We start from the raw sequence: 27,120 nt of genomic DNA on the forward strand, positions 1-27,120 counted from the left end.
CAAATTTTAATATGTTTTTATTTTCAACTATTTTATCCTAAAATAAATACTAGCCTTTAACCAGCCCTTATTTCCCTGGTTGCATATCACTTTAGGATTTGGAAAATATGTCCAACGAATAAAAAAATGATAAAACACCTTTTAAAGACATTCTTTTGTTAATCAATTCGCACTAAAAAGTTAAAAATAATTTTATTTATGCAAGCCTACATAAAAAAAATGGGGCGCGTCATTTTAAGAATTTATAAAGTAACTGTATGTAAGCCTATATTAGAGCGCATCCTTTTTTTTTTTTTAAGTCACGCATAACCAAAATTGTTTTTTTACTTTTAAGTGCGACTTGATTAATGAAAGAATGTCTTTAAAATGTTTATTAGTATGTTTTCCTATTATTATTGTTAATGTTTGCATCCTTGGCATAGGATGTTTATTTTGGTAAGGTACCGTATGGTGCGTTTCTATACTACTAGGGTATATTAAAATTTAGTTTCCTATGCGATACATTAAACAGTACTCTTTTTTTTTTTTAATAAAAATTACTACCGAATATAGAGTATTTCTCCGCTAATAAGAGGGAGACAGATTGAGGATACCAAACACCCCTACCGTTGATTGAGAAATATTTCGGTGTCGACACTGATGAACAACATCTACATTTGAATTTGAATGTTTTATGGGCTTTAGGCAATTGATTCAGACCGGGATACATGGGGGACAGAATGTTGGAAGCAAGTAGTCCAGTCCCTAGTTTGAATGTCTGGAATGGGTAAGGACTCTTCCCCCCTTGGTAAAACCTGCCGGAATTGGAAGCAATATCAAAGAAACACTGCTTCGAAAAGAGAGGGAGCAAACATGCATAACTAGATAGTCAGAGTCGGGTTTAGGTTTAGTGGGGCCCCAAGCTGTTTAAGGTAATGGGGTCCTTTATGTGTCCAGATGAACATAGGCACCCTACATACAGAAATGAACAAACTAGAGATAATTTAGGAAGCAGACTAGCAGAAGGAGCCCCATTAATTACATGAACGTAGGCTACACAGCAGGAAGCATTGTTGCTACGTATATATACATTTTATTTTATTTTTTTAATTTTCTTATATTTTAGAAATGTATATCCAGTTTTTCTTTAGATTTTTGGGCCCCAAGAGAGCGGGGCCCTAAGCTATAGCTTGTTTAGCTTATACGTAAATCCGGCACTGTAAACAGTATACACATACAGGCGCGGATCCAAGGGTGACTATAGAGGCTATAGCCCCCCCCCCCTTGACGTTCAGGTATACACTGGATAAAATGGGCTTCAATCCTGTTTACTCTGGATAAAGAGACAAACTATGGTTTAGCTCCTCCCTTGATCATATCCTGGATCCGCCACTATATATATATATATATATATATATATATATATATATATATATATATATATATATATAATGTTTGTGTTTAGTATGTTGTACGATGGAAGCTGATGAAAGAGCTTTATATTATTCTTGATTTTTTGACAGGTAAACAAAGAATATTTCGGGGATTAATCTACTCGATTATTATAATAAGATTATAATATTGTATTTTATCTTTTCTCTTGTATGTATATTCTCAGTCCTGCAGGAAGTTTTCATTTCTTTCTTGGAATAGATAAACGAAGACTTTGGTTCGGCTTCTCCTTCACAAATCTCTGTCGAAAGGTTGACTTTATCGCTACAAACACAAATTATTACTTCTCATAGAAACCATCTACAAATACACTGTACTGCTGAAACAGAAACCATCAACTAAAGAGGTCATAAATTTTGCCATTCCTCGTGTTTGAAATTCCCGTTCTTCACAACGACTTCCTTCCTCCCGCCCCTGTTAAGAAGTTCAAAGTAGGTTTTCAAAAGGACTGGCTCCCGCTGAGAAGGAAAGTGGGATGAGGAATGACTATAGTGCCATCTAGCAGTTAGACGGCCAAGTACGTGAACACGAAAAAATCTGATTTCTGATTTCTGTAGATTCAATAATGAAGGATATAATTTCTCATCGATTGTGTAATGAATGTCTTTGGAAACAGCGAAAAAATAGTACAGTAGCGCACAAGTACAAAGATAGTACTCCATTTTCAAAAAAGTCCGAAGTTTTTAGCTCTTTTCCTTACTGTAAAAAAACAGAAGACTTTTCCCTCTAATTTTGATCATTTTCTTATGGGAATTTGGATTATAATTATCTGTATTTATAAGAAGAAAATATCACGCACAGCGTTCAAATTGCACCTTTAAAATGAGATGCATCATATTTAGTGCGCTACTGAGACATTTTTGCGAAAGAACGAAATGAAACCATGATTTGCCTAAAAAATGGTTGAGATCCCATGTTAAATTGAACACCAATATTCCGGCCGCTGTGGCGCACTCCTTCTCCCTCTTAAGCCTTCTTTGCCCCCTTCCTTCTCAACGTGTACAGTCCTGCGTTGAACTTGTTTACTTTATACAATATTTCTGAGTGTTTTTAGGTTTGTCAATAGTAACATAAGTAAAGCTGGGCGGGGAAGAACCTGGTTTTTAAATAATGAAATTTACCTAACAACTACAGCCAGGTTTCTTCCAGAAAATTTTGAGGAGCTGCAAGGACGTGCCGTGTACAAATGTGAGATGAAACCGCTATTTATTTTATCTTAGCTTGCGGCCGAAGGGGCAATTCGCCAATTCAGAGTGAGGGCAAAGCCCTCCCCCCCTCCGGAACTATGTCCGGAAGAAACACTGATTGCTACAGAAATACCTTTCGATGCCGACCATGACAGACTGTCCTCAGGCAATATCAATTACCAAAATACTACAAAAAAAAAAAAAAAAAAACGCATGACATGACAGTGCTATAGGGGAAAAGAGGACAAATACACTCCCTGTGGCATCGCCCGGCCTCCAGACATTTTGTATTGTAGGGTATGTCCAATACATAAAACAGTATACAAAAACAAGAAAAAACTCCGCCTCCCACCCAAAAAAATCTTCCAACAAATTAAAGCTTGCGTCGTTACTAGGCGTATGCTATCGCTTCGGTATTATTATTATTATTATTATTATTATTATTATTATTATTATTATTATTATTATTATTATTATTACTCAACCGTCTGTTATTTGAGACAAATGATGATATCAACATACAATTTACAAACAGAATATTCTTCAAGTCAGGACGCTTTGTTATCGTGAATGTTTCTGCTTTTATTGATTTGACGATTCTCTGCATCGCTGAAGGAGAGATGGATTCATAGTCACTCCTTTTTTCCAGAAATTCATCTGGAACTCAATATAAAACTGTCATATACCAGATCAGACCAGACCAGAAATTTACGTATTCTCTCGGAAGTAGTATTTCATTTATGTTTGCTGCTCTGGTATTTCCTTTTCATGGTTGTTACAGATAACTTTGTCTTCTGTAGTCCTCTTTCAGTTTTTAAAAGGAGTTAAAATTACAATAAACTGTCCAAATTGTTAAGTGTATTTTTCTGATGCTTTTTGTTTCTGTATAGCTCGTTACGAAAAATCGTACATAAGAGTCTTCATCCCGGCGAAATTAAAATACCGCTAATTTTACAGTAATTATGTGATATCTTCAAATAGATAAAAGATAATTCAACTATGGAACAAGAGCGCCCTAGACAATATTATTTTGCGTGAGATACCATTATCACAAGTCACCTAGTGACTTTCCGTTTTCAGCTGTTTAGAAACGCGAAAATAAATGCCGATTTTCAAAATGGCTCGAAATCGAAAGCAGATAAGTGAGTCGTGATAACGGTTTTTTATGTAAAATAATATTCTCTAGGGCGCTCTTGATCCACATTTTGATTATCTTTTATCTATTTGAAGATATCACATAATTACTGTAAAATTAGCGGTATTTTAATTTCGCCGGGATGAAGATAATAATAACAATAATAATAATAATAATAATAATAATAATAATAATAATAATAATAATAATAATAATAATAATAATAATAATAATTTACTAAGAAGCTATGAACATAAGGGATACTAAGTTAGCACCCTCAACAACAACAACAAAAAATCGCCCCCTATCTTAGTCTTCTGGCTATGGGCTTGTCTACAGAGCAAATACAATAACAGGAACCGAAAAATGGTTGACTGACAAAATGTGGGTTCCATCTTCGCTTTAATCCATCTTCACAGAAAAAGAATTAAACTGCAAGAACTGCGCAAAAGGTAATCATAAAGTATAAATTATCGTACTAACTGAGAATGCACGTGATCAGTTAGCTAATTAAAATCATTTATACAAGATCTCCATGATTGGTTTAAGTTGTCTATCTTGTCGTTGGGGAGTCCTTTTCCTAGAAACAGTTCCTAGACTCTGGCCACGGAGTCTTCTAAGAAAATGCACAAGGAAAAATAAATTACAGTCTTCATATCAAACATATGAGCTTAGAAATGAACAGAACCTAACAATCCAGAAGTACAATCAAATTAACTTGCTGAAATTATCATAAAAGGTTCAAAATTCTATTCTACACGACAAATTTTACATTTAAAATAATAATTTAAAAAACGCATTTATTTATTTATTTATTTATTTATTTGTTATTTGTTCCTGCAAGATATCACAGAAAATGTACTCAACGTACCAAAGTAGGGATTTACACATAATATCAGACCACACGCAAATAGGTTTAAAAGGATAAATCTTTACCTCGCCTCATAAGAAATGCTTCTCAATTGTAAAATGGCTTTCGGAGATATGAAAAGTGGATCCAGTAGACATCTTAAAGGTGTTACTGTATAAAAAACTGTAGCTGCTAATGGCAGTAAACATTGAAGTCGTGGTGCAATACGAATTTGAGAATCATAAATCCTAATTGTAAAATTTTGAGATAATTCAAATATAAATAAATTAGAAAATAATATATATTTTACAAACTATACCGAAAAGTTATGGATAATGCAGTATTGCCAGTTCAACAGATTTTAAAATTGGCTATCGACATTAGTGACTTCACTACTTTCTTCGATCTGTTCTTCCTTGGATTTAAAAATAACTAATTCTATGGCCTAAGGAACCCAGAGGTCCAATGCCGTGTTCACAAAAGCTCTCCACTGATTTCTGCCCTTACTCAACTGAATCCAGTTTCTACTTTGAGATATTTCATATCTTATTCCTTTTTCTGTGAGATCCATCTTAATATTGTCCTTCCATCTGCCCCTAGGTCTTCCTAATGGATGGTAATGGATTCAGATAACTTTATGTTCTGGTAACATTGTTACATTTGCCTATTGTAATTATTTTACGCGAGATTAAGGCAATTCTATTTACAATTCCTTTAATCAAAATCAATCGGCATTTTTTTCATATATCTTGTATCTGAGGGTCAGGATATGACCACGCTATCTACTTATGTTGCTTTTTCTCATGCATTTGATATCATGAGTCAGGATTTGAGCAACTTATCGATTCCTGTTGCCTTTTCTCATGTATTCTGCATCAGGAGTCAGGATTTAGTGCTACTTGTGTTACTTTTCTCACGCACTTTGCACTTGAAGGTCAGAAATCGAGCAATTTATCTCCTAGTGCTGCTTCCGAAGTTAGTAATAATTTTCTTATAAAAATGTGTGTTTTATATAAATATATGATAGATTAATTCAACTTTAACCCAAATACGTTTCTACTAAGTGGTAACATCGTATTATTTATGATATTGTTGACAACTTCATAATGATTCTATAGTATGTATTGTAGCCTCCTATGTTACCGAAAATTTGCAACAATTGTTTTCCTGTATTTGAATTTTTTTGGATATGTAGCCTATCACAAAAAAAAAAAAAAAAGAAAAAGAAAAAGAAAGAAGAAAAGAAAAGAAAAGAAAGAAAGAAAACTACCAATTTGATTCGCGATCTTCAAATCTTGCATGCGCAATAAGTTTACTATTTCTAATCATTAACAGCTATGACTTTGCAAGAAGTCATTTAAAAAAATATAAGGAATTTATTTTTCAGACTTTCTAAATCTATTTGACAGTTTGGAAAGGATTCTTTGTTAGTGAAACATTCACAAGAAATCAGGATTCTTTGTTAGTGAAACATTCACAAGAAATCATTTAAATGAAAGTGAAATGAAATGAAAGCTTTTAAGTTTTACGTTGTCTCACGGTTAAGCCGGTTAGGCTAAACGAGGGTGATAATGAGAAATTAATCAAATAGTGGAATGATGAAAGTGGGAGGAAACGGGAGAACCCCGAGAAAACCAAAACCAAAGTACATCACAAAGCTCACTTGGCGCGAGCTGGGATCGAACCAAGGACCTCATGCACCAGAGGTGAACGCTCTACCAATGAGGCACCGCGGCCCCTAAGAAATTATTTAAAGTTTATTCCAAAAATCATCTGATATTATATATATATATATATATATATATATATATATATATATATATATATATATATATATATATATATATATATATATATATATATATATATATATATATATATATATTCAGATTTGTTTATATATATGTATCTATAAACAAATTAATTACGGCATACTGTCCAGTGATACAAACGGGGTATTTTCCAAAAATTTAAGAAGCTATTCAAACACTTAACTATTTTACAATAAAAAGATTTTCAAACCTTTTACTATTTTAAATCTCTCATCATCGCTTGTCGCGTGACATGTGTAGTCACAACAGCTGTCACAAATTTGACAACAAAAAATTATTATCTGTCACTTCGATGTTACGCCAAAATAAGGTCGTGACAATTTCATTATACATGCATTCCTTGTTACAACTGTAAGGTTTGGCCCCTAACAGCTGATGTTGATCAAATTGGAATTTATTAGTTATTATGGCTATTATTGGAGCTTTCTTTTTCCTATTTACGAATCAAACTTTTAACACAGCAGCATGGACATTATAGAGAACACAGTCAAATATTTAAGGGCATCTCCGAGTAAATGACATACGAAGATGCACGCACTAACCATATACATTTTTTTTTTTTTTTTTTTTAATTTTTAGTTTATCTTATTACATCGAATGTTTCCTTTCGCTAAACCAAAGCTGAAATCAGAAGGAACAAGTACAGATAGCCCTTTCTACTTCGAACGCACTTCTTCATAACCCTCGATGCCGTGGGAGACCTGGGTTCGGTTCCCGGCGGGAGCTCATGTAGTTCGAATTCCTCGTTAAGCTGTAAATCCACGTCTCATATAGCCTTGCTGCTGAAAGAGCCGCTAAACTGAAATCAAATCAAAACCACCTTCGATGCAGTAGAAATAATAGAATGTTCTATTTATGTATCTTGCAATTACAAATGTCATATCCAAAATTAATGTCGCATGTCTATAAATATGTTGTAGGAATATAATTTGATAACGAATTCGACCGGTATTTCTTACAATGTTAGTATGTGTATAATCGGCAAAGACATGTATCTGGCAAATTTCATGTCAAAAGAGCAGTAAATAAGAACGATAAAACGAAAATAAAACTTTCTTGTCCATTTAGCAACATTTTGTTTTGCTCATTCTAATTTTCGTATTTATAATTCTTTTCCTATGAAACTTACCACAAATAAACATTTTCAGATTATACACATAATATCAGTATTGAAAGTACCCTGCAAAATCATCAAATTATATTCTTACAAGAAGAGCTATAGATATGCAACAATTATTTTGGACATGAGTATACGTTTCCTGGTAATATCTTTTACAAATACTAATTTGTTTTTAATGTAACTATAGTAATGATTAATTAATTCGTATTTACTTTGTTTGTCAACAACGAAGCAATGAGCAACATCATTTCAGATTCTGTTTTGGGAAAGGGTGTGGGACAAGATTTTCGACGGATATAAATAAAATAGACATTCATATTTTTCGTTGGTATGTCACTATACTCTTGATTAGATCTGCATATCTCAGAAGGAAACAATTGGTCCCCTGTCCTCCCCTCAAATGACGCTCCTGGAGAGTTTATAGGACGAGACCTACAGCTTAGAGAGAGATCTAAACCAGGTACCGGGACTGTGCCATTAGACACTAGACGAGTGAGGAAAGCGAAGCAAGAAAATCGAAAAAACAGATCCTATAGAATAACGTATCTCTAATAAGATCTTCCTTTCCTTGTTCGCCAGCAAGTCAATCGTCTCAGCTTCTCAAAAGGAGATCTTTCGAGGGAAAATAAATTGGAACCAAAGAAAGGACAATGATATCTCCCTCCAGAAAGATCTTCACTGAGAATGAACACCTTTTTCGTCTACTTTGATGATTCCATTGGGAAAGAAATTTAGATCAAAGAGCAAACACAAAGAATCGAGTTTTTTTTTCCCTTCCCTTTTCCGTAGATTCTTACTGACCACAAGTGTCAATGCACATACAGGGTGTTTTGTTTTTTTATCTTAAAACGTCCTTATAGGTATTAAACTTACACAAAATTCGACGAAATTTTGAAACATGCAAATATCTGCAGGAGTGCATTGTTTGACGTACTTTGTAATACCACCAGGTTAACAGTATTGCCAACTCAACATAAACTTACAGTTTTTAAAATGACACTACTTTAGGTTATTACATACTTCAAATTTACATGTTGAACATAACTTACAATATAACATTCAGTGGTACAAACAACGGACACTCTAGTATCATAATCATAAACACCTGTAAACATCTGAAGTTTGGAGGCCTCTACAATAGTAATAACACAAGTAAGACGAATGTGTCAATGTACACTCATGTTCAAAATGATTGTCGCATATCTATAACTGTCTTCTTGTAAGAATATAATTTGATAATGATTTTGCAAGGTACTTTTAATACTGATACTGTGTGTATAATCGGAAAATGTATATTTGTGGTAAATTTCATATAGGAAAAGAATTATAAATACGAAAATTAGAGTGAGTAAAATGGACAAGAAAGTTTTGTTTTCGTTTTATTGTTCTTACTTACTGCTCTTTTGACATGAAATTTGCCACTTACATGTCTTTGCCGATTATACTAACGTTGCAAGAAATACCGGTTAAATTCGTTATCAAATTATATTCCTACAACAACATATTTATAGACATGCGACAATAATTTTGGACATGAGTGTACATTGTATACTTCCATTTCATTTGCATTATTGTTGTACAGACCTCCAAAATTTGGATGTTTGTGACTGTCTTGTCCTTACTTTTGTAACATTGAGTAATACACGTGCTATTGTTGTAAGTTAATATTGGGTTAGCAACACTGTTAACATGGTGGTATTGCAGAGTATGTCAATAATCCCTTGTCGATATTTGCATTTTGCAAAATTTCATTGATTTTTTGTCAATTTGTTGTTTAACAGTTAGAAGGCTGTTTGAAGGTGTGATCTACTCTGCATATCAGGGTTTGAAAAACCCGGATTTTTTCACATCTTGCAAATTGTATTCTTTATACCGTCATAAAAGAAAAAGATGGACGGAAAGCGAAGAGCAGGGAGAGGAACACAACTGATCGATTACTTGAAAATTAGAAAAAAAGACAGAGTTGAAAGAGGAAGCTGAAAATCGAGAAATGTGGAATAAACATTTCCAGGCTTAAACTGAAAATTAAGAAGTAAAGGAGAAAAAAACTCATTAGTCGCAGGATCTGCCAATAGGCAGAATACTTAATAATAATAATAATAATAATAATAATAATAATAATAATAATAATAATAATAATAATAATAATAATTTCTAAAGAATTTGCTACACTTGGAACTTACAATGCTTATGATTTGCATTTTCCGAAATGCGGGTGTGAAGAAGAATGAAAAGGGTCGAACGGAAAATCAAATTAGGAAGTGTTACAAACACCGTAATCTGAATCATCTATTTCACCACTAAACTGTGTATATTCCTTCCCTTCCTGATATCTTCTTGTACGGGAATTCAACCATTCGCCAAATGAAAATACTGCAACGAATCATTCAACAGTGTCACTACTACATGAAATCAATTTAAGCCGAGGCTGAAAAAACAAGTCCCAGAACACACACACCCTACGGCTCAAATTAATCTGCCTATTGTCTTCCCATGCATTGCATGAGATCATTAGTCTGGAGGACAAAAACAGAAGTACAAAGTTTGTTCAAGGACATGGTTAATGGGTTGAGAGTGAGACTTAGCTGATGATCAATGCATACAGAATTAAGAAATTTCAAAAGAATCTTCTCAATCTGATGAACAAAAGGAAAAACAAGAAAGAAAGAAAGAAAGAAAACGACCTAATTATGGTACTAGCTCCAAACTGGCGAACCTCGAAGTCACACAATAAAAATAAGAAGTACTTATTTACCGAAATTTTCAAAAGAAATAATACCTTAGTTTAGTCAATGACTGTGTAAATAATTTACAATGTAGCTTTCTAAATGTAAACATGTTAATTTCTATCAATAAACAAAATAACTTAAAAGTACGGTGTAAGTTTCAATGCGTGAACATAGTTGGCTGATAGGTATACATTCTTCAGGAATTTTCACAGGGGCGTGAATGCTTGTCGCCGGAAAGTAGCCAAACTGGTTAGTTGATTACCTACTACCAAATTAAACAAGTAACATTCTTCTACCTCAAATATGAGAAGCTCAGCTATGTCATAATACTCCTCCCGTAACCATGAAGCACTTAAAGACGCCAAAAATGCCTACGTATCGAGACAAGGCGTCTTATATTTCATCACGTATGTGTTGATCATAGAAATATAATAGATAATGCATGCTTACTCTTACGAAATTACAAAAATAACACGGCTACATAACACAGGATACCGTTCCATTTACGTGTAAGCAAACACATGTTAAGTGCTGAATGCTCAACTCAATATACTTTTATATGTGCAGGTCAGAATGTTAGTAACGCCCATCGAATATACAAAGTCAATTTAGTGCACCCTTTACTGTTTTAATATATAAGCTTATCTGTACCACACGCTCCATTGAAGAAAGTTGAAGCATTTCGAACATTTATTGCATCTGAGCTTATTTTCTTCATTTGTTGTTCAAAATTTTACGTTCTACCCTGGTGGTGTCACATTTACTTAGTATGATAGAATGCAGAGTGGTGCATTCCGGTTTCTAATGAAGTACATGAAAAAACAGTACCTGACCCAAAAAGATAATATGATACTATTCCTGCTATGCCAGTTCACGTTTTTTCTCTTTTTTTTTAATTGATTTTGAGGCTACGGGATTAAGGGGTAGACGGTGATGATGATAATGAATGAAATAGTAGAATAAAGAAAGTGAGAAAAGACAAGAAAACCTCGACACACAGTTTTTGTCCATCATTAACCTCACTTGACGAGAGCTTGGATCAAACCACCGGATTCCATGCAACAGAAATCAGTGCTCTATCACTAAGCCACCCTTAGATATGAGAAGTTCAATGGTACAGTTCGCAGAAAAAAAAACTGCAACATGAGCATGTAAGTTTATTGTAAAACTACGCCTAACAGCGCAGGGAATCAACATAACGTCTAACTGTCAGACACGCACACCACAGCACGCACTACGACTTCTTCTGAATCAACCTCATCTTGGAACCATGTAATCCTTCGTAGTCATGTGATCCTCTCAACATTAATGTTACCAAGTAAAACTTTGAAAATTGTTGTGTATTACAAACGTTATTTCACTGAAATGTCTCCGTTTATTACAAAGTTATAGTGAATTTACATGTGGGAACAACTTTTGAAAAACCCTAGTAGCCTACCGTATATAAGTTTATCTAACAGTATATCATCCAGAAATATTTTCCATGAACTGAATCTGGGTAAAAGCCAATTATGCTTTCAGCCTCTACACTAACTCCTCTATAATGGAAAAAAAGACAATTTTGTTGCAGAATACCGCATAATGCTATTAACTTTAACTCAAAATTCTCCCAGTTTTGATTAACTTCCTTTTCCGTTCCAAGTATTAGGAGAGAAGATTGCTTTTGACAGCATAATCAATGAATTCAGCACATGCTAGATTATTAGGATGTAAAATTAAAAATTTCCTTCAGAAAAGGGGGCAAACGCGGGTGAATAAAGCAGATAATGTTCGTCGTTCTATTCTTCTTGCAGATCGATAGAAAAAGACCTACATACCAGTTCAAAGACCCCAGTTGGAGACGTTTTAATGTCGACTGAAAACTTGGTGCATAAAGGTTCAAAGAAAGGGGAGGGGGGAGAGAAATCTCATGAAGAATGCTCCTTATGTCAGGTTGCATGAGCTCATTTTTCTAATGAAAATACGCTTAAGGAATAATTTCTTCATTTTTCCCAAAAAAGAAAATTTGAACCTAACACATAAACCCTCCATCATTTTTAGGATCGCGGCAACCCCCCCCTCCCCGACTGTGATTAGAATCTAGAGAAGATAAATCTTGTTACAATTTAAGATGTGTTATTCTTTTATACCATCAAAATGTTTTAACCCTCAAGAGTAGTAGCTTAGAACATTCACTTCTGGGGAGGGGGAGTAATATACTATTTCTAGATTACCTTTTTATATTAAAAAAGGGGACTAATATTTCTAAGTTACCTTTTTATTTTTAAAAAGGGGAGTAATACTTCTAGATACCTTTTTATTTTTAAAAAGGGGAGTAATACTTCTAGATACCTTTTTATATTAAAAAAGGGGACTAATATTTCTAATTACCTTTTTATATTTAAAAACATTCTATATAATACAGTATATTATTATTATACTAAAAGACAGAAGCCACGATGATTGTAGCGAAGCGGTCGGTGTCAAGTACAGAAGTAGGAGGAAGAAAATCGAATAGGTGTCTAGTTTTCGATATTTGGGTAGTATTATTAGTGATGATACGAGGTGTGAATGTGAAATAAAAGCAAGTATAGGAATGGCGAAAGAAGCCTATAGGAGGAAGAAAATACTATTTTGTGGGACCTTCAATAAAGAATTGAGGAAAAGACTCATAAAATGTTTCGTGTGGAGTATTGTACTGTATGGATCAGAAACCTCAGGGACAACATGCAAAAACGATGAAAAACAAGTGGAAGCTTTCGAAATATGAGTGTGGAGAAGAATGGAGAGAATTAGCTGAGTCAAGCGGAAAACGAATGAGAGGATGTTAGAAATGGTAGGGGAGAAAAGAACAATTTTAGATATTATTAAGAAGAGGAAGAGAAACTGGTTAGGACATTGGTTAAGAAGGAATTATATCATGAGGGACGTGCTGGAGGGTATGATGGCACGGAAGAGAGAGAGGGCGAGGACGACTCAAAACTGGAAAAACGTATGTGAGGTCGAAGAGGTTAGCGGAAGACCATGGAGCATGAAAGCTTCTCAGCTGCGGCACGTGATCTGCCAGTAATGGAAGAATAACTATGATGATTATTATTATGATTATACTTGTATTAAGCATACAAAAATTAGTACAAGTGTTCTTCCCTTACCTTGTAGCCATCAAATTATACTTTTTTACATGCTTACTAATGGAAAGCGAGGAAAAGTGGCTTGGAGATTTTCAAAATCTAGGTGTGGAGAAGAATGGAAATTGGAAAACAAATTAAGAAGGGTAGTAAACAGTAAACTACGAAAATACAATACTAGATGTAATTAAAAAGAGAAACAGAAGCTGGCTGTGAAGGGAAATAATAAAAGGTTCAGTGGAAAGGGAAACAGAGGATTTGGATAAGTTAATAATGATGGTCTGTATTAAGAAAGGTTAGACGATGGAGTTAGCTAAGGATATGAGAACATGGAAGATTCTGCAAGTGACCTGCCGGTAACGGCAGATTTCACTTGACTGAATGGAACCCTTAGCAAGTCGAAACTAAACTTCATTTATCCTCAACAAAATACCACGAGGGGGAAAAGTCAAGTGTTGAGTAAGATTGTTAAGTAAAAGATGTAGCACATCAATTTTAGCCTAAAAATCTATCAGCATTTGCGTGGTCAAATATGAGTAAGCAATCACGAGATTGTATCCATATACTTAACAAATTTGAGATATAGGCTGCAAGTCATATGTAAACAATTAAAAATCACTCACCAACAATAGAAAAGTGTCGGGAAGTCGATAAGGGAATATTTAAAGGTATCATATCAGCATCTCTTGTAAACTGAGAGAAAAAAAAAAAAACTATAAAAATCTTAACATGACTTGCTGCTAGATTTCAACTCGAGACAAGTCAAAGGACGAGTTCAACTGATTTCGTCACTTTCGCTCTCAACCTAAGTGCACGGATCTAACATTCTTATTTTCAGTTCCAAACAATACGTTTGTCAAAGAAAGCATAAGCCAGTGTATTTTCACTTTACTTTCATGTAAATATGTGTTTTCCTCCCTTTCTCACCTTTGATCTATTTGTCTACTTGTTCATTAAAGGTTTTTTACTTATTTATTTATTTAAGAAACTTCTACGAAAGTTGTAGTTCTCTTTCTCATTATATTTATAAGTCAATACGAAATACAACCATTGTTAAATTCCATATATACCTTGCGTCATTGGAACCTAACGGCAACAAATGAACATAAAGGAATGGCAGAAATGCGACATGCTTAATTAACCTGTCCATTACAAAACAAAGCGGAGACTACTAGCCCAGGCCCGTATCCAGGGGTACTAGGGAGTGTCGGACCCCTAAAATTTTCACGGTAGGCTTGCAAATGAACTATAATATGGTTGGATCGGGCCCCTCTAACTTCAGCCGGCCCCCCTAGATTTTTGGGCTGGCTACCGGCCTGTACTAGCCTGTGGCAACTCAAGAAATGAAATCTTAAGTTTTACATCCCAATGCCGGCTAGGTTAAAGAAGACGGAGATGATGAGGAATGAATGAAGTGGTGGAATGAAAAAACTGGGAGGAAAGGAAAACCTCGAGAAAACCCACACACACACGGTGTTTGTCCACCACAAAATTCACCTGGCAAAAGGTGGGATCGAACCCAGGAGCCCATGCACTAGAGGTGAACGCTGTTCCACTGATGTGGCAACTTAAGAATCCGATAAACTTGACACTTCTCGTCCTACATGGCAGTCCCATGGGTGGGGTAGTTGCTCCGGGACTCGAGGAAGAGTTAAGTCTTTCAAAAAGAGTACTAAAAATACCTTTCTAATTCATTCTTGGGATTTTGTAAGATACTTTTATGACTTTATACTATAAATATCGCGAAGTGCATTCACAGTGGGATAAATATCGCGAAGTGCATTCACAATGGGATATTACTATAATTGGTAATGAAAATTTCGAACCTGGCGCAAAATAATTAAACGTCGTGACAAACATCTTGGCATTTGAAGGCGGCGCTCCAAGTTCCCTTTAAATGCTGCTAGCAATGAGAGGCCAGCGGTATTGCCATGTTTATTTTGTACACATCCACGTCTATCGTCTGCCACCTGATCGCACTATAGTTCGTCTGCTTAGCCATAGCCACACCCCTTAGCACTCGGCGACGTCGCGTCAGAGCTTGCGTTTTATTCGTTTAGCTGAAATGCCAAGATGTTTATTATTATTATTCATATTTGCAATAGAATTCTCACCTACATAACTGTTCCTGCAACTTACTTTTGGCTCAAGCTGAACAAATCGATTGGGTGGCTATAATTCTTTCATGTAAGGCCGGCCGTATATTGAGTAGATGAAGACTAACCAATCCCAGGCAGAGAGGTCTAAGTGTATTGACCGTGTGTGTCAACTACAGCGTCGGAGAGGCCTTTGTCCAACACATGCTCGAGTGAATATGCAGTAGAAGACTTTCTTGCATTGCTCAAAGTGTACTCAACTTTGGCTCGGCTGTCCTATCCCTGGTCAATGTAAGGCCGTCCTAAGGCTTACACACACACATTATTATTACTTATATGTGATAGAAGAGTGTCTTGATATAAAATAGGTGAAGAAACCATACTAAGGGACATGACTAAACTGTTACAATCGATTATTTCATTTCAACCTGATTTTACATGTTAAATGAAGGAGACATCGTTATTCCTTTTTACATGGTTGCATCTTTCTTATCAACTTCTTTCTAAAAATTCTCAAAGTATAGTTATGAAGCCAGGAGAAACTAAACCCCATGTAGCTAACTTCAATTCCCCTTTTCACTTTAATTAGACAGGAAAAGATAGGATAAAAAATTAAATCGAACACGAATAAATTGGTCAAAACAAGGAAGTATCCTCTAACTTCAAGGTTTTCTTATTTAATTTTCCTCATTGGATTTTGATGCATTATAAGTTTTCCTATTAGCCATTCTCACTGCTTGGGAATAAAGTATATTAAGAATGAAATGTCTCCCCCCCCCCTTTTAAAAGTACGTTTCAAATTCATTTTCACAGGAAAGGGGGGGAAGAGTGCACTTTATGCACAACAAGTGATTTTGCCATGTTGCTGACATGACACAAGGTAGAAATAAGTCGAGTAGGGTCGGGTTAACTTAGAGAAGTATGCCATTTTGTTAAAATTAACAGTGTAATTGCTCATATTTTGCTATGTATTGTATCGGTTCCTATGAATGTTCTGCACAAAGTGCACTCTTACAAAAAAAAATCAAGCAGTATGATATTTTCCTTTGAGGCTTCGGAATGATCCAGGGGCGCCATTTGGGGAGGGCATATTGCTTCCTGAGTCGGACGAACACATTCCTTTTTTTTTTAAATAAATTGTATAATAATAAAAAAAGTGTTCTCTTTCTGCTGCCAGTTAAAGTTCCAACGAAGTGTGAACGTCAAATAAAAGCAAGGATAGGAATGGCGAAAAAAAAGACTTTGGACGAAGAAAATACTATCTTGTAAGACCTTTAATAAAGTGTTGAGAAAAGCACTCTCAAAATGTTTCGTGTGGAGTAGAGGTCTGCACGGGCTCGGGCCTACAAAGCATATATCACTTCGGACACCGGTCGGGCCCGGGCCGTAAATTTTTAAATATACAACCATATTTCTCGGGCCTTTTCGGATCTAACTTTGTAAATGTACTGTACAGCGGTATTTATTGGACGTTTGGACCGTTCTTTCTGGAGCTTTTAAAGCACAACTGTTAAATTAAGCTTCTAATTGCTGTAAATAAAAATACAATTTTGCGTAAATTATAAAGTTTATGTAATTCGGGCTTATCTCGGGCTCATTTGATTATCACATGAGCTCGGGCCCGGCCCGTGCAGACCTCTAGTGTGGAGTATTGTACTGTATGGATTAGAAACATGGTCATTTCGCAAAAATGATGAAAAACGATTGGAATCATTCGAAATGTGGGTGTGGAGAATATAAAGAATTATCTGGGTCAAGCGGAAAACGAATGAGTGGGTGTTAGAAATGGCGAGGAAAAAAAAAACAATTTTAGATTATTAAAAAGAGGAAGAGAAACTGGTTTGGACATGGGCTAAAAACGAACGGCGACATGGGCGATACATTAAGTACATAGAGAGCCAGAATTGGCCTTTATGCCGGGATAGTGAAAACCAGTTCTGATGTGCAGTTGGAAAAAGAGTATCAAATGTCAAAATGCATATGATATGTACGGATTAGTTCTTGCTACAATTTTCAAAATGGGTGGTCTTCGGAAATGGGCAGAATGTTTGTGTTGTTACAATAAATAAATAAAATAAATGAGGGACGTGCTAGAGGGTATGGTAGCAGTAGAGGGAGGGGCGAAGGAGACTACTATCAAAACAGAAAAAAACTGAACATAAAGATGAAGAATTAGCAGAAGACCGTGGAGCATGGAAGAGTCTCAGTTGTGACCAGGCCCGTATCCACGGGGGCTAGGGGGCCGGGCCCCCCCTAAACTTTGGCTGGCCCCCTAAAAGTTTCACGGTAGGCTTGCAAATGAACTATAATATGATGATGAAGTATAATATGATTGGGTCGCCCCCCCCCCCTAAATTTTTGGGCTGGCTACGGGCCTGGTTGTGGCAAGTAACCTGCCAATACTGGCATAATATCTACCATTAAAAAAAAAACAGTGACATGTCGGTGGACCATCATGCCCCCACTTCAACCCCCTATAAAACGCTACTGAAATGATCTTCACGATAAGGAGTTAAAATCAGTGAAGAATAAAGGGGAGGACTACACTCCCACAGCGAAAAACTGTTCTTACATACACTTTCGTGATCAGTGGCAGATCTAACCTGGAGCCTAGATACCCAGTTTTTTGAGTGACAGGAATAAATTTAAACTATTATTTGTGTATTTTTGGAAGTTTATAGTACTAATGATATACTTATCATAGTCCAGGTTGTGGCTTCTAGATCCGCCACTGTTCATAACGAAACTATTCTATTACTTTGGAGTCTTGCATATATTTTTTTCCGAGGCTTCGCAATCTCTGTTACTTGGGTTTAATATCAGAGGCAAGTTTCATACTTTGATCATTAATTGTGACAGAATATGGAGTAGTTGTTTTCTAATGCTTTCCCATAACTCTTCCTGCTTGGAATCAAAATTAGCCAACAATGACGGTGTACAACCCCCTCCCCCCTTATTAAAAATTTTACACTAAAAATGTCATTGAAATGCTAATATTTTTATGAAGCATTGTGAAATTGATGAAGGATAAGGTGCTGAAAATCTCCAACAAAAAAGCTTTAAAAAATTGCTTTTCCTACAATGCACATCATCACACAATTAAAGGGTTTGAGTTAATGTAATATTTTTTGAGGAATCTAGATGGTTTCTTTTCTATATTCTTTCTTTAAAAAAAATGAGGGCGCCGAACCGCTATCAATTCTAACCAGAAGAAGGAAATATTGCTTATCTCGCATACCTGACACTCACTAACGTTGAAAATACAAAACATGAAAATAATAACAATAGTAACACAAGAATGGATGTATTTATCTTTAAATCTTGAAGGTGAATACTGCAATTTCCGATTCCGCCCTTATGTGAACTCGGCAACACCAAGGTTTCTTTATCGTACCAAGGCCTTCTGATTTCAGGCAAATTACAGCTTGAAATCATGTAACTGTACCATTGTTGTAAGTGAAAATAAAACAAAATGCCATAAACATACCTTGATATAAACAAAAGTAGCGCTCAAGTCAAGTGTATTTAAAAAGGAAAAAAGAAAGAAATATATACGAACCTGTCTAAATATAATTGATTATTATTTCCCGAAGTGTAGAAATATTTGGACAGAAGATTAGTTATCCAAGAACTTTATGAAGAAAATAAAAACGGCGTTATGTTCCTAGGTCTTTAAGAAACGTCGGCCATGTTGGCCAAGGTCTTTTCAACTGCTCCACACAACTTTAACAACGACACCTGTGACTAAATTTACGTCTTCCTCTTGCTTAACTTTCACTAAAATCTGTCGCTCACATCTGTTTGTACCCGTCTTCATCATCTAAGTACACAATCCATTTCGATAAGCCAGCTTCAAAACCACGCTGTTCTCCTGCAGTTAGCAGACTTTAATAACACTTCAAAAATTTATTTTTCTAAAATATTTTCACACACATCTACACGCACTGAGGGCGAAATACATACACTCAAAACAGGCAACCGCACGCATACATACCATAGCATATTTACACACAAAACCGCAACGATTCACGATTCAACATTGTTCGCTTTCGCTCACTGCGACCTGGTTACTCCCATGCTATACTGAGGAACGAGGCGAGACGATCGCATCACACCAAACCGAACGGCCAAGTGCCATGCTTGACGAAGTCTGCTACAGTGTTGCGAACTATCCTTTCTAATCAGCGTCTACATTGCACTCTCCTTCCATTTCTCTTTGCTGCTTATCTGAGATTTTCAAAAGAAAGTGGAAAGGCAAGCTATATGTAAGAAATCTTTGACACAAGGTTGGAATATTAATTGAGACAGAGATTCGGAGAAGACTTACTGAAAATGAGGGGATCGAAAAAGATAAGTGGTTCGCAGCAATACGTTGACTTTAAACAACTACAGATAGCATTCTATACTAACATAACATTTTAACCATTGATAGACAGAAATTCCATTTTCACACAGCGATTTTCACACAGCAACTGGAAGAAGGATACAAGATGCGTATCCTAATGGGGAAAAAAGGCGTTCAAAATTGTCAAAAACAGAGTATCTCACAAGTACCTAAAGTTGCTAAGTAGATGAAACGGTATATAACTTGTTAAAATGAATCGATGATTGTGAGAACCTGAGTTACATTGTTTTTAAGTATTTGATTTATGAACTTCTCCGATTCTCTAAGCTATATGCAACTTTATGAATACAAAGGGCAGGCGTTGAATTGAAAGTGTTACAATAGTGTAAAAAGGACAACAAAAGTCTGTAGTCTTCAATTTAATTCTTTAAAAATGTATCGAAGAATGACAAAAACTGACTCAGATTCGTTCTGCAATCATCGACTCAAATAAGCTGATCAACAGTTCAACCGTTTTGGAAAATTCCCCTTCTAAGAGAAAGAAAGAAAATTTCCATAAATTTTCCCTTCACGTTCAAATCGACGTTATTTGTCTCATCATCACGGGACAACGGCTGAACTGTTTGAAATGAATTTGGGAACATCACACTTGGCTGGAACCGGGTTTTATCATGTCACTTTCACTAACATGTGAATCCTACGAGAAAATGGAGTTCAAATAAACCTGTCAAATATTTCACACAAACCTTATACTTCCAACGCAAACAACGAACACTTCAGTTACTTACATAACAAACGTTAAGTACGTTTCACATAATCTCTAAGGTGACATTGCAAAATATAACAGAACAGTCAGCATTCTGATAAAACTTCTTCAAAGTAGGCCTATGGAACCCGGAGGTTCAATGCCGCGTTCACAAAAGCTCCGAGATCCATCTTAATATTGTCCTCCCATCTGCGCCTAGGTCTTCCTAATGGTCGTTTTCCGATTGGCGCTCCAGTCAAGACTTTGAAAGCGTTTCTACTTTCTTCCATTCTAGCTATATGACCCGCCCACCTAAGCCTCCTAGACTTGACGACAATGTTGGGTAAACCATATAAATTATGTAGTTCCTCGTTATGAAGTTTCCGCCATTTCCCATTCCCGTTCCTCTTGGGTCCGAATATTCGTCTCAGGATCTTGTTCTCAAATACTTTCAGTCTATGTTCTTCCCTCAGAGTAAGTGACCATATTTCGCAGCCATACAGAACAAAACGCATGATTATCGTTGTGTATATTTTAAGCTTCAAATTCCTCGACAGAATTCGCGACGACAAGAGATTTTGAACCGAATAGTAACACGGATTCCCTGCTTTTAGTCGACATTTAATTTCTCCGTGAATATGATTTTCCTCTGTTAATATTGATCTTAAATATTTGAAAGTACTGCTGACCATAAAACAGCCAGAGAGCTGACAGAAAATATTAATGAAAAAAGTGGCAGCAGTACCGTACGAGATTTCGACAGATTGATATGATCAAATATTGATATCAAATAACATTACTGATTGATATTTTTGATATACGATATTCGAACATTTCAGTATTTTTAAAAAATATTTCGTTATTTTGGTATTCTATATTCTTCGATATTTTATCGATATCCAAACATTATCAAGTGGGCACGGTGGTGCACTGGTAGAGCTTTAACCTCTGGTACGTGGGGTCCTTGGTTCGACCCCTGGTCGAGTAAGTTTCTGATGGACAACAGCGTACCCGTAAGTTTTCTCGGGGTACTCCCGTTTCTTCCTACATTCTCATTCCACCAATTCTTCCATTATCATTCACTTATCATAATCATCCCTCTCCCTTAGCCTAATGGACGTTAAACTGAAAGATTTCATTTCATTTCATTTTCAGAAAAGGAAATAGAATTCGCATGTCACGTACCAACGATAATGCTCAGTTCCTTTTTCTTCTTCGTGTTCTACAAAAAGGGAAGGGGGAGAATTGAAAGTAACAAAACGTTCTTGTTCCCATATATTTGTCTTTTGTCTTATTTTTTGCGCTAAATAATGGAGAGTTCGTGCTTTATGTATTATGATACAGTTTCTCTTTCATTGCATGTATGATAGTTGGTAATGGAAACAACTCGTGCCGTGTGCCAAAAGTTTGCTATAAAGTTTAATAATATATTCATACTCCGTCCTACGTGGACTTTTTTTTTTTTATGGAAGAAAGCCTAAGGTAGAATACGAACTACCATAATGCGTCCAAATTTCACGGCTTTTCCACTGGGAACCGAACGTAGGATCACATGCACAAAAGACGAGCGCGATATTTACTTGGTTTTCAGTCCTTAGTAGATTTGATTTGATTTTCAGTTTAGCGTCCTTTCCAGCAGCGACGCTATATGAGACGTGGACCCACAGCTTAACGTAGGACACGAACCACATGAGCTCCTGCCGGGAATCGAACCTGGGTTTCCCACGCCAAAGGCGCTTCTCAGTCCTTAGTCTGTCAAGCATCTGAAGGATGATGACGCTTAACGACGTATTAAGGAAAAAGAATAATAAAGAAATTCATTCGGGAGATTCTAATTTGGTATCACTGCTATTTTCCGTGTGTAACTTACGAACGTTACGACAGATTCCACCCAGGGGCGAATCCAGGACCGACTTCTGGGGGGGGGGCGGTGGGTTGTCATACTGGTACTAAGGGCTCCAAACTTTGGGATGGGCTTTATTTATATATATAAAATAAGAAAGTTTCGTCTTCTGGGGGGCGTTTGCCCCGATCGCCCCCCCCCGGATCCGCCCCTGATTCCACCTAACTTTAAATTCCCCGTTTTGCGCAATTAGACTACAAATTCGGATTTAAACCTAAGTATATGAAAGGTAAAGTGTTCACTCGCGTTTTGATTTCCCATTTTTTTTTTCTTTTTTAATCATTCAAATATACTGTCAGGGTCCAATTGGTATCATGATTGGGATTTCCCTTCTCTGTAATTTTCCTGTTCTGAAATACCACCCCAATTTGGGAAATTTTGTTGAAGATAGTAAAGAGTCCACATTCCTTCATATTTCGTAAGTTATATACAGTTCATAAACAAATACAAATAAGCATGATTAGTCAATAACTTTGGTGGACTATCGGTAGTTTGAGGCCTTATTAATGATGACTTGATTGTTAGTACAATAATTTAGTTTTGAATTGCATCAAAGAAACTTTAAAACCTTTCTTGAAACTTCTAAACATTATGTATACATGCTTGAAATTGTTGTTAGAACCGGAGACATAAAACAAGGGGTCCCTTGCAGAGTTGTTTTGACGCATTATTACTGCCATACTAAAGAGTTCGACTAACATATGTTTCCTGCAGTAGTCAGACCTTTAGTATGACGCTAATCATACGTCAAAACGACTCTGCATAAGGCCCAACGTCTCTATTAACCCCAATCAATCAATTCTTAGAACGGAATCAAATTATAAAGGCATTTACTTGTTGAGAAATACCGTAACTTGTTCAAGAAGGTGGCTGTGCTTACAACCACATTCGTATTTTGATTTTTTTCCTTTTCTTTTCTCAACGATTATTCTCAGCGTTAAAAAAAAGAAAAAATTGTCTGGGACAGTTGGTGAACTGAAATCAGAAGGTTCCTGTGTGGAAAGCTGTGGTCGAGCCAAGCCAAGAAGAGCCCGTCCCTGACCGAGCTAGGCCACCAAATATAGTGATTTTTATTCCTTAAGCAATGGGCTACTTGTTCATCAAATTTAGTTGGGATTTTGTTTCTCGATTACTATTCATAAAATGCTTCGTGTGAACTATTGTTCTGTATGGCTCAGAAACATGGACATTACGCAAAAATGATAATAATAAAAAAAAAAAAAAAAACTGGAAGCTTTTGCGATGTAGGTGTGGAGAAGAATGGAGAGAAAGTACAAGATACAAGTCGAGCCGAGTCTGTCCTTGCCCGAGCTCGGCCACCAAATATAGCGATCTTTATTTCTTAGACGACGTGCTACTTCACCACCAAATTTCGTACAGATCCGACCAGTAGTTACTGATAAATAAAATACCACATACAAGCCTGGCCAGCCTTGGCCACCAAATATAGTTATCTCTATTCTTTAAACGATGGGCTACCTGTCCACCAAATTTGGCCTAGATCCGGCCAATAGTTTCCGAGAAATAAAGTATCATATACACATACATACACTTCCCACACATACCTATATACGTACGTACATCTGGAGTGAATCTATAACAGGGTGTCTACTAAAATTCCAAAATGAAATTTCGTGACTTTTTCGTGACCTTTTCTTTACCAAACCATAACATTTCGTAACATTCTCCAGAGCGAATTTAGGTGCGAATTGGGTTGAATTTTCATGCATGCGAAAGAAGCGTGCTTTGCTTGCGATTTGGTAGCGTCTAAAGCCGAAAACAGACATTTTTGGTAGTGAATTTTGACATTTTATAGAACAAAATTTTCCAGTTTGTACTTATATTTGTACAATTTTTTTTTTTTTTTAAAAAGTCGTGACCTAAAAGCTAAATTTCGTGACTTTTTCTTGACTTTCATGACCGTTTTCTGATTTCGTGACTTTTTCATGACTTTCGTGACCGATAAACATCCTGCATAAGGTCCCGTATCCTTACGCCGGGAGCTGAAAATTAATTAAATTGCGATTTCAATCATTGGTGTGTATGTAATCACGGGGTTCATTGCAAGGTTAATTTTTACTTTGATCAGCCCAAGAAATAATGAATTAAAATAATTCAAAAAATAAATTTTAAAAAGTCAAATGCAATATAAAATACTACTATGTAAAACAATAATTGATATTTTGTTGATTATAATCCCATCAGAGAATTGCTCTGTGTAAAACATTGGCTCTTAATAATTCTCTGCATATCAACCAATATCATAAAAATCAATAAATCAACAAAAACGCACTTTGCCATTTTTCTCACACGTAATATTTTATACAGGAAAAGTGACATTTTATTGACTAAATAATTTACTATTTTTTTTTTTTTTGATAATTATTTTACTGTATTACTCTTGGTTTTTAGTAGGTAAATCGTCATACTGGAGTCAAAAGAAGTATATGCGAGTACGGTAGCTCAGTGGTGCGTGGTGAGTGTGGTTCCTAGTTCGATCCCCGGCCAATACAGCGGACAACATCATGTCCATGGGTTTTCTCGGAGTACTCCCGTTTCCTCCCACTTTCTCATTCCACCAATTCTTCCATCATTCATTCATTTACTTCACTCATCGTCTCCCTTAGCCTAAAGGGCATAACTATGGGACGTTAAACTGAAAGATTTCATTTCAAAAGAAGTAAAAATTACTTCGTGTAATGTTCTCCGTGATTGCAAGCACTGGAATTAACTAATTTCGTGTTATGGTCATAATACTTTTTTTAAAAAAAAAAGGAGGAAAAGAAAGAAAGAAGAAAGGAAAAACGGAAAATTGTATCTATATGATTTTGTCTTATAGCTGTGACAAAAAGATAAAGCGTAATGTGTTACATTCTAATACCAAATCTGACAATATATATATATATATATTTTAAGTTTAACGACCCTCGTTTATTCCCGTAGGATTAAGAAGATGGATGATCAACACAATGGATGGTTGAATTTGTGGAACGTACACAAGAACGTGGCTGAAAAACTCCACGGCACGTTATTGCTCACCACAAAACACACAGAGAAGTTAGTACAGTACATTACTCTGTCTTCACATTTGTCTCGCTTTTCTTCATTTGTTCCTATAGTTAAAAAAAAAAAAAAAAAAAAAAACTTTAAAAAAATCCCTTGGTAGTTTCAGTTGCATCTGACATTTACGTTTCCCATTGGGACTACGGTCCACAAATTACATTTTATTGTTCCTGTGAGCGTGTTCATCAATGTACCTACAATCTCAACGAGTTTACAAGATGCTAGGAATGTTCAAAAGATATCGACCATAAAATCCTTTAATTTCATATAATGGGTATAAGCAACCTCACAAAATTCCCTTTCCTCCGTCTGTTGTCAAGACGATAATTGGAGAACGAAATGTTATTGGATTTTCTGTTGCGTTTATAGAGGATTTCCTTCCTTGTTGCTCTGAAGAAGCAACAACAAAAGGAAGAAATGATTTTATCTACCAAAAGAGTCTCTAACGAGGAATGGAAAATATTTTACAAAAAAAAAAAAAAAAAAAAAAAAGCTCCTAGGAAGAATATATAAAAATATACGTATATTTTTCTATATTTATTATTGCTATTAGCGTATCTTTGAAAACACAGTAAATTTCTGGATGATTATGCATGTAAAGAAATCAAGAGGAGGGTATACTATTAATTTGTTTCAGAAATAATTCACACTTCTGACCAGAGTATACACACTTATTTAATAAAACTAAAAAATAGTGTAACGGTTTCGACAACTTAATGTTATCTTCATCAGACACTAACTGAAAGAGATATCTTCAAAACATAAAAATATATACAGTATATATTTTTATGCTCTGAAAATATCTCTTTCAGTTAGTGTCTGATGAAGATAACATTAAGTTGTCGAAATCGTTACATTGTTTCTTTAGTTTTAATAAATATGTGTAAATACTCTGGTCGGAAGTGTTAATTCTTTCTTCAGTGAGTTTCAGAGTCGTGATGGAGATAGTTGCATAATTTGTTTAATTTCTTTCATAATATACCGCTCTTCAACAACAATAATAATGCGCTCTGATACGATACTTAGAAAACGCTATGAAACAAAAATAAGTTGTGTTTTTGAGTCACTTCTTATCAGAGATAAGTTTGTGATAGGCCTACTGGTCTATTTGATTTTACTTCTTGAGATTTAATGTCTCATTTTAGTTCCAAGGCTATACGAGACGTGGATCCTATGATCCGAACCACTATAATGCGTTCAATGCTCTCCTACAGAGAATCGAACCCAAGACCTTGTCCACCAAAGGCACATGTGCCATCCACTAGAGCAGCAGGAAAGATAATATTCCGTAAAGCGCTTTAAACGTTCGCAGCCCTATCTATTTTTCCATTCCATGTCATAATTTTCTCTAAAATTATTTTCTCTGTGGTAAAAAAGTTAATCACTGCAGAAACAATGCATAATACTTGGGTACAGAATAGTACCCGTTCAATACTACATAGAAACGGAGTGGCTCGAGTAGCACTGAATTCCCCCCAAAGTTTGAACTCTTCACAAAAAATGTGAATGCGCGACTGCATTTGGTTCTATAATTATCTTGCATTTCTAACTTCAGAATATAACACATGAAATATTTG

General features: G+C 35.6%; 1 protein-coding gene across 6 annotated transcripts in view; it reads right to left on the reverse strand.

The window, feature by feature from the left end:
- The window catches only part of numb (NUMB endocytic adaptor protein), a 431,069-nt gene that overhangs the window by 135,071 nt on the left and 268,878 nt on the right, over positions 1 to 27,120 (reverse strand). Inside the window, exon 1 of one of the 6 annotated variants that reach the window (XM_081758767.1) lies at positions 19,047 to 19,652. The exons of the other annotated variants lie outside the window; for them this stretch is intronic. The gene's annotated coding sequence lies outside the window, so the exon portion shown is untranslated. Of the gene's footprint in view, positions 1 to 19,046; positions 19,653 to 27,120 lie in introns of those variants that run through there. 6 annotated transcript variants of the gene reach the window in all.

This window comes from Thermobia domestica, chromosome 5, assembly GCF_964235325.1.
Source record: "Thermobia domestica chromosome 5, izTheDome1.hap1.1, whole genome shotgun sequence".
NCBI classification, from domain to species: Eukaryota; Metazoa; Arthropoda; class Insecta; order Zygentoma; family Lepismatidae; genus Thermobia; species Thermobia domestica.